Here is a 12,021-nt window from a genome sequence, read left to right as displayed (position 1 = left end):
CCATCCAGATCACCGAAGGTTTCATCAGCTTCTTCAATAGCCAACCCAGGATTGAAGATAGCCTCATACACTGGATATATCTAATTACATTGAACACTGAAAAGCTTGGAAACAAATATTTAAATATACAATCCCAGTAAAAGTTAAACTAGTGGATTGAGCAACTCTCTAACAAAAATCTCTTGATTCAGATGATAGGGCCATTATACTTCCAAGTGGAACACATTCTAAGCATTAAATATCAACGGTCCTCAGTGGCACATACAGGCATGTGTGCAATTCTGTGAGCACACTGGTCTTTCAGAAAGGCCAACCAAACCATCCAGGCAGAGAATGCTTGCCCAGCCACAGTCATTCAACCAAATCAGAGAGCTGGAATTAAAACACGGGAGCCCCTAATATTCAAGAATCTAAAGTCAGCTATTACTCTAATGAGTTATATAGACTTCCTCTTGTAATTAATCCCAGATGGGTCTTTTACCTTAAAAGAAATATCTAAGGCAAGGATAAAATTAGGATTTACACAAGATGAGATCTTGTAGCCTTCTTAGACAAGATCACTAGCCTAGATAAAGGCATTACCATAGGAAATCAGAGTTTTTGTCCAATGCCCAATGTTAAGACTTTAACTTCTTTACTGCTATGCTAAAGAATGGGAATAATAATAAATCAGCATCAATTTTATGTTGGTATGTCAAAGGCTACCTTCCATTACTGCTATTTTTAAGTGTTTTTATACCTATTCATTTATATTTAAACTCTGCTAGGTACTTAGCTAGGTAAAAGCAGTCTGGTCAGTGAAATTAGATGTGACATCAAAAGTGGGTGATACAAACATTGAAGATGGGCAGTTTGGTGTGCCGAGCCCTCTATCTTGGGACTTGCACTTATGAAGCTCTTTTGCTGCAAAGGAGAGGCTAAACCTGCTTGTAATTGTGCCTAAGAGTCTCCCCTGAGTACCTCTTTGTTGCTCAGGCGTGCCCCTCTCTCTCTAGCTAAGCCAAATAAATCAACAGGTGAACTCAATGTCCTCCCCTTATGTGGGATCTAACTCCCAGGGGTGTAAATCTCCCTGGCAATGTAGAACATGACTCCCAGGGATAAATCTGGACCCGGCATTGTGGGATTGAGAACATCTTGACCAAAAGGGGGATGCGAAATGAAACAAAATGAAGTTTCAATGGCTGAGAGATTCCAAACAGAGCCGAGAGGTAACTCTGGTGGGCATTCTTATGCACAATATAGATAACCCTTTTTAGGTTTTAATGCATTGGAATAGCTAGAAGTAAATACCTGAAACTAACAAACTGCAACCCAGCAGCCTTGACTCTTGAAGACGACTGCATAGCAATGTAGCTTACAAGGGGTGGCAGTGTGATTGTGAAAGCCTTGTGATCACACTCCCTTTATGCAGTGTATGGATGGATGAGTAGGAAAATGGGGACAAAAACTAAATTAAAAATAGGTGGGGGGGGATTTGGGTGTTCTTTTTTTCTTTCATTTTTTTATTCTTATTATTACTTTTTCTGGTATAAGGGAAACGTTCAAAAAATAGGTTGGGGTGATGAATGCACAACTATATGATGGTACTGTAAACAACTAATTGTACACTTTGGATGACTGTATGGCATGTGAATATATCTCAATAAAATTGAATTTAAAAAAAATGGGTGGTAGATTTGCGGCTTGCCCTTATGAAGCTTGTTACTGCAAAAGAGAGGCTAAGCCAACTTATAATAGTGCCTAAGACTCACCCCCAGAGAACCTCTTTTGTTGCTCAAAAGTGGCCTGTCTCTCTCTCTAAGTCGACTCAGCTGGTAAACTCACATGACTCCCAGGGGGGTAAATCTCCCTGGCAATGTGGGACATGGATCCCAGGGATGAGCCTGGACCCGGCATCATGGGATTGAGAAAGCCTTCCTGACCAAAAGGGGGAAGAGAAATGAAATAAAATAAAGTTTCAGTGGCTGAGAGATCTCAAATGGAGTCGAGAGGTCATTCTGGAGGTTATTCTTATGCGTTATATAGATATCCCTTTTTAGTTTTCAGTGTACTAGAATAGCTAGCAGGAAGTATCTGAAACTGCTGAACTGCAATCCAGTATCTTTGATTCTCGAAGATGATCATATAACTATATAGCTCATATGGTGTGACTGTGTGATTGTGAAAACCTTGTGGCTCACACTCCCTTTATCCAGTGTACGGACAGTTGAGTAGAAAACGAGGACAAAAAGTAAATGAATGGGGGGCAGAAAGGAGTATGAGATGTTTTCGGTGTTCTTTTTTACTTTTATTTTTATTTTTATTCTTATTTTTTGGAGTAATGAAAATGTTCAAAAAATTGAGTGCGGTAATGAATGCATAACTATGTGATGATACTATGAACAACTGATTGTACACTTTGGATCACTGTATGGTATGTGAATATATCTCAATAAAACTGCATTTAAAAAAAGTGGGTGGTAGAACTTGGCAGTTAAACTCACTGCCCTCCCCCTACATGGGACATGATTCCCAGGGGTGTAAATCTCCCTGGCAATATGGGACACAACTCCCGGGGATGAGCCTGGATCCAGCATAGTGGGAATGAGAAAATCTTCTTGACCAAAAAGGGGAAGCAAAATGAAACAAAATAGAGTTTCAGTGGCTGAGAGATTTCAAATAGTCTAGAGGTCACTGTGGAGGGCATTCTTATGCATTATATGGATATCTCTTCTTAGTTTTTAGTGTATTGGAATAGCTAGAAGGAAATACCTGAAACTGTTGAACTGCAACCCAGTAGCCTTGATTCTTGAAGATGATGGTGTAACTATGTAGCTTACATGGTGTGACTGTGTGATTGTGAAAACCTTGCCGCTCACACCCCCTTTATCCAGTGTATGGACAGATGAATAGAAAACTGGGGACAAAAATTAAATGAAAAATAGGGTGGGATGAGGGGGGGATGGAATGCTTTAGGTGCTCTTTTTTACTTTTATTTTTATTCTTATTTTTTTTTTTTGGAGTAAGGAAAATGTTCGAAAATTGATTGTGGTGATAAATGAAGACTATATGATGGTACTGTGAACAACTGATTGTACACTGTGGATGACTGTATAGTAAGTGAATATATCTGAATAAAATGGAATTTTTAAAAAAGTGAGTGGTAGACAGACATTGGGGACTGGTGGTTTGATGGATTGAGCCCTCTACCACAGGACTTGCCCTTGGGAAGACTGTTGCTGCAAAGGAGAGGCTAGGCCTCCCTATAATTGTGCCTAAGAGCCTCCTCCCGAATGCCTCTTTGTTGCTCAGATGCGGCCCTCTCTCTCTAGCTAAGCCACCTTGAAAGGTGAAATCACTGCCCTCCCCCCTTCGTGGGATCAGACACCCAGGGGAGTGAATCTCCTGGCAACGTGGAATGAGACTCCCAGGGAGTAATCTAGACCCGGCATCGTGGGATGGAGAACATCTTCTTGACCAAAAGGGGGATATAAAAGGAAATGAAATAAGCTACAGTGGCAGAGAGATTCCAAAAAGATCCAAGAGGTCACTCTGGTGGGCACTCTTAAGCACAATATAGACAACCCTTTTTAGGTTCTAGTGAACTGGAGTAGCTAGCAGTAGATACCTGAGACTATCAAATTACAACCCAGAACCCATGAATCTTGAAGACAATTGTATAAGAATGTGGCTTATGATGGGGGACATTGGGATTGGGGGGGCTATGGGGATCACACTCCCCTTTGTCTAGTTTGTGCATGGATGAGTGGAAAGGTGGGGGAAAGAAACAAACAAACAAGGGCGCCCAGTGTTCTTTTTTACTTTAGTTGCTCTTTTTCACTTTATTATTCTGGTTATTTTTGTGTGTGTGGTAATGGGGGTGTCGGGGATTGATTTTGGTGATGAATGTACAACTATGTAATGGTACTGTGAACAATCGAATGTAAGATTTGTTTTGTATGACTGCGTGGTAAGTGAATATATCTCAATAAAATGAATATTAAAAAAAAAAAGTGAGTGGTAGAGAAGACCCCCTCAAAGATGTACACCCCTAAAGGCTATACCAAGTACAGTACAGTTATACTTAGAGTATAACAACAGTGTCAATCCATATTCTAATCTTCAAAAGTCAAAATCAAAAAGAAACACCCCCCAGATCTATATCTTGTCCTCTTTGATGTTTGACCCAAAATTTGAGTTTTCACTTACATGCAACATTGTAATTGTACTTCCACAAGCAGTCTGTTTGTATCTCTACCAAAATAAAGGTAGAGATCTTTGAGAAAGAAGATGAGGGCTCTGAGCTTTAGCATTTTGAGTTTAAACAGAAGCAGACTATGGGTCAAGTTATTTTCACGGTTCACATTAAATAATTTCATTCTTTAAGTGTTTACAGATAGATGGCTTATACATATAAGCCATAAGATGGAAATACTACATAAGCCAAGGATAATAAGCGATGTATAACTATCATCAACAGGACCTATATACACTTTTTTCACATATCTCCACCCTAGGCAAAATGCTATTATCATCATGTGAATTACAAACTGTGAGGGGGCTTAAGAGCTATACATACTTTTAAGAAATACTAGTGACAGGTACCTAAAATGCCATTAGAGAGTATTTTATCTGAAAATATCAGTTGAATATTCAGACTTCAGGAAAGAAAGTGTTGTCTGTGACCTAGAAACTACCTCCTAAGATATTTCAGAACTGTAAATTACATAAAATAGATAACTGCTTATCAAATTTCCTAGGATAATTTTGTACACATTTACCTATGACGTAGAAATGTAACTACAGGTATAAATGAAGGCAACTTGTTTTCTATACTGAGGTTTTTATCTATAAAAATTGAAAGACAATTCAGATGCAGATTCAGGCACCGATGGACAAATTCATTACCAAGTACAGTACAGGCAGAGCAGAAACATTATACTAATATGTTTATATTTCAGCTTTGACTCAAAACTCTCAAATGATTTCTTAGAGTAATAGTGTATCAAGTGAACAAAGTTGACCGGCTCAAATGCTTCTAAAAAGAGTGAAATAGTTGCCCCAATTCTCAATTCCTACCCATTAAAGAAGTATACCCAGCACTGACATAGAAGGAAGGAGAAAGGGGTAGGAAATACTACTTAGCATGTTTGAGTAAAATAGCTGATGGTAAAATCTGTCAAAATTTGAAGTTCCATGTGATTTAAATGGTCTCAGCAGCTGTAGTACCTCTCAAAGTCACATAACTAGGGCAGGAGAGTTCCTACTTACCAGTTTATCTATTCAGAATTTTTGCCATTGAACACCTTGATGGACAATTTGCTAAAGCTTATACCCTATTCCAAAGGCAAAGAATCCACGGTAACTTGTTTATAGCAACAGGGATTGATTTGGGTAAGGTTTATCTCTTCTCTAAAAAATGTTTCATATGTTTTGACTTTCTACTAACATTTAGAAAATTATTTACCAAGAAAATATAGGCCGAAAAGATATATGTGTGTTTTTAAATAACTTCTGAGAGAAATCTGAGCAAACTGTGAGATTTCTTCAGACTTCAAGTTCATAGGATTAAAATTAAAACATACTAGGGAACAAAGGTGCAGGGCTTGATAGTCTAGGACAATGGTTCTCAAAATGTGGTCCTCTTTATTCTACTTTAGGTTAATGCTACCTTTCCTTTTGTCGCTTTCTAGCTATCAAGTTTTGTTTTTTTTTTATAAATTTGTTTGTTTTTCTTTCTTTCTCTTTTCTTTTTCTTTTGCCTCTCTGCCTTCTTTGACTCTTCCTCTGTCTTTGTGGAAGAAATGGAGATGTCCTTATAAAGAGAGTGGTGATGGTGCTCAATACATAAATACGTGACTAAAAGGGGAACCAACAATTGTTTACTTAGGACAGAATGTATAGTGTGTGAACAAAACCATCTTAAAAGAAATGGGTTGATGAAGAAACCCTGAGGGTACTATATTGAATGAAATAAGACAGACACATAAAGGCAAATATTGCAAAGTCTCACTGATAGGAACTAATTATAGCATGTAAACTCACAGACATGAAATATGTTACCAGGATATAGAAATGAGGCTAAAGAATGGGGAGCAGTTGCGTATTATAAGAAGAATATCCACCTAGGGTGAACTGAAATGTTTGGAAATGGACAGGGGTGATGGTAGCATGTTATGAGAATAACTAACAGTGCTGAAAGGTGTGTGAAGGTGGTGCAAAGGGGAAGTCAGAGTCACGCATGTCACCAGAAGGAAAGTTGGAGGTTAAAAGATGGGAATATATAAAACAGTGAATCCTGTGGTGGACAATGTCCGTGATGAACTATACAAATATTAGAAATCTCTCTCACAAACTAGAACAAATGTATGTCACTATAATTAGAAGTTAATAATAGAGAGGCATATAGGGAAAAAATATATACCTATTGCAAACTATATACTACAGTTAGTAATATTTTAACATTCTTTCATCAACAGTAACAAATGTACTATACCAAAACTATGAATCAGTAATGGAGCGGAGCATGGTTAGGGGTATGGGAAGATCTGAGGTGCCTTTTTTTTTTTTTTTTTTTGGTCTTTATTTCTTTTCTGGAGTAGTGAAAATGTTCTAAAAATTGAAAAGAAAAAAAAACTAATTGTGTTGATGGATGCACAGCTGTATGGTGGTGCTGTGGGCAACTGATTGTACACTTTGGATCTTTGGATAGTTGTATGGTATCTGAACAATCTCAAAAAAAAAAAAAATGTGGTCCTTGTATCAGTAGCACCAGAATCACCTGCAAATTTGCTAGAAATGCAAATTCTTGGGCCTCACCCTGGGTATCTGAATCAGAAACTTTGGGAGTGGAGCCTTCTGCGTAATTCTGATGCCCCTTTAAAATTGAGAAAAACTTGTCTAGGAAGAAGAAAGGGGGGTAAAGTGAAGAAACACTAAACCTATACACATACATATGTATATACATACATGTGTGTGTGTATGTATCTGTGTGTGTGTATATATATTTGCTTTGAGGTTTAAAAGGAAAAGAAACCTTGGAAAAAAGCCCAGTGAATTTGTGCCAGATGCTAAAGGTACCAGCACAGACTGAATGCAAAGCTTGACAAGAATTTAGCAGGTTACATACTTGAGTTTCCTACTTCTATTTTTTTTAACATGGCACTTAAAGTGAATTCTCAATGAAGTGTAAAGAATATTTCAACATATAAGTTTAACAAAATTATTCATAATACAAATGGTATATAAGTCCATCTTTAAAAGACTTAGGCTTTTCCTACTTACTAGTTTAAAATAGAAGTTTGTTTTTAATAAAGCCCAAATCCATTTTTAAGAGTCAGTAGTTTATCTAGAATGATCAGTTGCGCTTCAATCTGGGTCCATGAAATCTCAGCAGTCATATGCAAAATTTCATATCTATGTGAATTTTTTTGGTGGTGATAGGATAGGAAGGGCAGAGGCAGGACATTTGTTCCATAGCTCCAACAGATTTTCAGAGGGCAACTGAGGCCTCCAAAAAAGTTAAGAACTACTGACTATCAGTTAATTTATGAGATTAGCAGATCAGGCAGTTTATCACAGTGAAAGATTAAATGTTAGAGCTTTAGAGTCAACCAGAGTTCAAATCTCAGCTCAGCCACTAACTGTGACCTTCCTCAGGCAACTTAAAGTCCCTAAACCTCAGTTTCTTCATCTCCCTATTCTGTCTCTGAAGGCTGTAGGAAGAATAATAGGATAACACATGTAAAGTACTTTGTATACAGTGTTTCGCACATACGTACTCAATAAATTTAACCTATTTATTATAACAATATTACTACCAAACAAAATGTATTCCTGGGTACATAATGCTTAGCAGTCTATCAGTTTAACAACCAGTATTTGAAACATTGAAAAATCATTCTATAACATTAAGTGGATACACTTGAGTTTGTTATTGTGCTCTTAAACTCCTCAATGTAGCACAGGTCTTAATGATTGCAGACATTCAGGTCACTACATTTGTTCTTCCTTATCACTCCCCACATTGCCTTCCATCACCAACAGCAGGAGAAAATCATCCCTATTACTAAAACACTTCATGGTCTCTACAGCCATTATAGTTACTTTAGAAAATAACTTGTGAGTTCTAGGCCAGTAACTACCAAGCCTTATTTTGTATTACAGCTTGGTTTGAAGGCACTCTACTCATTAGATGGCAATCTGAATTCATTAAACCTTAAAAAGCTTTTAGTTACCTTTTTGTTACTTCCCTATATACAAGAAAAGTTAGCATTGCGCAAGAGAAGGAACAAGAAGAAACTGGCAAAGTCTTGAGAGCATATTTATCATTTATTCTCCCCTCCCATGAAATTAAGCATTAAATTATTAATTTCCAGAAATTATAAGTTCAAAAAGTAATCAAAGAAAAATCTCAAATAGCCGATGGTTAGGCCTCTTTCAGACCAATTTAAATGGAGAAAAAATAGTATTTCATGCAAATCAAATTATATTAAATTGCTACCAAATGATGACCTGAGGGGAAAAACTCAGTGTTGTATATACTACATAAACTTTAAAAAAAAAAGCAAAACAGCCACAGATTTGAGTGGTGAATAGACTTTTCTTTCATGCTCTTAGATACTTAAATGACAAACAAAACTAATCTCTCAAAGAGAGATTTATAATATGGGAAACTTATAGGGACTTAACTTTTTAAAAATAATATGATACAAAGGAAAGGATAAACAAGTCATCACCCAACCAGATGGGCTAAAAATCATCCATTTTCTTCATTATTATACAGACATTAACACTTTGATTCAAACAATTTTAATCAAAATGTTCAGCTGATCTCCCAGGAGAACTTTAAATCACAGAAATTTAGACTTAGAAATATTCTAATTTACAGTCCAACTGTTAATTTCACAGATGAAGAAACTGAGGCTCAGAGAATTTAAGTGACTTGCTAAAGTTCAAAAGCTATTGGACTTTTAGAAAAATTTGAAATTGTTGATATATTGCTGTATTTGGCTCATCTGCATATAAGAATATCCAAGATTTCTAGGTGAAGTTAATTTCAGTCTACTATGGCCCTGGAACCTGGAAAAGAGCATGTCTGTATCCTAACAAACTTCTAAAGAAGACAGAGCTATAAAAGATCAGGTCAGCTCTAATTCACAGCCAAACACTCACCCACCACTACACACACGTCAGAGGTTAAAAGCTATTTAAAATAAAAGTCTCCGAAATAAATTATAAATTAAAATGGAAGAGAAGGGAAAAAAAAATTAAAACAGAAGAAAAACAGCCAAATTCATACTTCAAGCCAGTGGTCCTCAACCTCTGCTGCACATCAGAATCACCTAGAGCTTCTTCCAAATTATATATGGGGCTAGACATTGGCGCATGGAGGTTTTGTTGAACACTACAGTTTGATATCCCTTGTTTCTGGCAATTTCATTATTCCTAAACATTATATACACAGTAAACACTTGTTTTGCTCCAGTAAGACTTCAATTTTATCTCACAAATGAAACCAGGCAGGCACAGAAAGCATCACATTACACCACAACAGCAGAAGTATTGGACGTCTTTGGTCTTAACCTTGTGAGAAAGACTACAACTGAATCACAAGATTTGACACATTCCAATTTAATGAAAACAAGTAAGAAAGCTGGTAAGCCACCTTCTTTCTAACTAGGAATTCAGGAATATATCAAGCCTTTAAGACACCAGAAAATGCATGAAGCAAAGAAAGCTTAACATCTCTATCTGCCCTTCTAGGAAAGTGATATAAGAGTGTTTGGGAGAAGATATTAACTTTAGTAGGAGGATATTTTCCATTTACATCTTCTATAAATACCCCTTAAGTTTACACCAAGTGGTTAGAAGAAGATTCTGCAGCTCCCCAGGGCAACAGCAAATAATGGTTCAGTGTTTCCGAGGAGCCTCATTTGCCTGATGCATGACTGTTAAAGGTACATTTCCCTACACAACCCTAAATCAGTTTTCATATTTGCATATTCCAGGTTTACTCAGGAATGTTCAACTTAAGAATCACAGGTGGTTGCTCAGTAAATCAAGGGCTCCCAGAAGATTAGGTTTTATAATGCTTCTTGAAATTTACAGCTCCACTTTGCCAGCATGTTTGAATTCAGATGACTCCAAGTTGATCCCAAAATTATAGATCAAAGTATCTCAGAAGAATATTATTCTACTTTAGTACTTTTACATCTTACTGTATATAAAGTGAAGTATTATTTCTAATCTTTCTATTAAAAAAAAAACCCAGCAAAGACTTTAGCAGAACTTCTTTCTGCAGTAAACTTATCAATTTTATGAAAACATTTCCAGCCTAATTTAGACACACACAACACTACCATCCTAAAAAAAGCACCCCCCTTCAAAATTAAACACACACAGAGGCATGTTTGTACAAACCTTGGCCAAATGGTTAATTCCAATCATTAAATTAGAATGATAGGCCAGCTTCTATTGAATAATGGATACATGAATTATCGGAGTATAAATAATGACAGAAGCATAGTCTTTGGAATCAGTGGGACCCAGGTTTCAATCCTAGCTCTGGTACTTCTAGTGGTTTGACTTGAACAAGTTACCCTAATTTTTTAGGGCCTCGGCTTCTTCATCTGAGAAATGGATGTATTAATAGTGGCTGCCTCTTCCCTCTGTAGTCATCATCTCCTTTAGACCTCAGACAAACCGCTTCTACAGTGCCTGGCACAGAGAACACTCCATAAACATTAGTTGCTGTTGGATAAATTAGAAGGACCATACCCACTTCCAAATGCCCCTTAAATTCAAAACACACGAAGCAAAACTCTTTAACAGGAAAATAAAGAAAGCTTTAATTTTCAAAGGTCTCTCTGACTGCAAGCTCTTCATCCTCCAGTTCCTCAAACGAATGAATGAGCACCTAGGAGTGGCCCTGCAAATAGCTGTTTCTTAAGAATCACCTCTGATGACTTTAAGGTAACTGTCTTTCATCGTCAATTAAACACCCACAAGTAAACCCAGAGCAAAGCACTCCAGTCATGCAAATGTCAGCGGAGACACCGACTCCAGGAGACTCCCTGATGCCCACAAGCAGCGTCCATTCATTCTACCCCAGACCCCTGTCATTAAGTCTTGGGACCAGCCCCCTCTTCGGCCCTTCCACTCCTGCCGAGTTTCTCTGCCCAGTCCTCAGCACCCCGTGTGAACCTGTCACCCCAACAAGTCAGGGGTTGGCAAAGGAGCCCACTTCAACCCTGCCCTGAGCACCACGGCCCGGGGATCCAGCCGCCCCTCGGCCGCTGAGGAAGGGCGAAGTGCCAGCCCGGCCCGCCTTTTCTCCCCTAGGACCCTCCAGTCCCTGACGGGCCCCGCGGGAAACAACCCGTAAAAAGAGGGAGGGGAAAGCTCTGAAGCCCCCGTCCCTGGCTCCCCTCCCCAGCAAATGTGCTCCGTGCCCCACGCCCCCAGACCCAGATCATGGTGCCAGGGTTTCCCCGAGAAGCCCGCATGAAAAAGAAGGGGAGACAACCCCATACTCACCCAACGTCTCCTCCCCCTCAGCTGTTTACCTCATAGTTCCTCCAGTCTACAGGGCGCCGCCATCTTGGACGTACAGCACCTCCTCCCGACGTGAATTGTCCACTACAGCCTGAAGCCTCCGCCACAAAAAAGAGTCCCCAGTGTGTCTCGCGTCTCTCTCAACCCAAGTAACAGATGAACCCGGTCGGCAGCTCGGCTGGACGAAAGAGGCTATTCTACTCATTATTAAAGGTGTGAACTGGTCAAGAAAAACACAAGGAGAGTTTTTAAGGTGGGGGGGCGGGAACAGGCGGAAGAATCCTAAACGGGGCTGCTGAGAGATCTTGTGACTCCGAAGGAGGTGAAAAGAAGAGCCGGCGCGGCGGGAGGAGCCAGGCGAAAAATTAGAGGGGAGGGGAGGGGAAGGGGGGTCACGTGACTGGGCCGGGCCGGAGGGGGCTGTGGAAGAGAAATAAACAAGTTCGCCTGGGCTGGGTGTGGTTGGCGTGTTCTCCTACCTTT

General features: G+C 38.9%; 1 protein-coding gene across 4 annotated transcripts in view; it reads right to left on the bottom strand.

The window, feature by feature from the left end:
• Nucleotides 1–11,679, bottom strand: part of TSC1 (TSC complex subunit 1) — a 108,592-nt gene extending 96,913 nt beyond the window's left edge. For 2 of the 4 annotated variants that reach the window (XM_037851201.1, XM_037851204.1), the window contains exon 1: nucleotides 11,521–11,604. The gene's annotated coding sequence lies outside the window, so the exon portion shown is untranslated. Of the gene's footprint in view, nucleotides 1–11,520 lie in introns of all 4 variants that reach the window. The other 2 variants (XM_037851202.1, XM_037851203.1) reach the window with 2 other exon arrangements.
• Between the last annotated feature and the right edge of the window lie 342 nt (nucleotides 11,680–12,021).

The sequence above is a fragment of the Choloepus didactylus genome, chromosome 10 (assembly GCF_015220235.1).
Source record: "Choloepus didactylus isolate mChoDid1 chromosome 10, mChoDid1.pri, whole genome shotgun sequence".
Taxonomy (NCBI): domain Eukaryota; kingdom Metazoa; phylum Chordata; class Mammalia; order Pilosa; family Megalonychidae; genus Choloepus; species Choloepus didactylus.
Note: the sequence above shows the minus strand (reverse complement) of the source record. Positions and strands in the feature narration are given on the sequence as shown.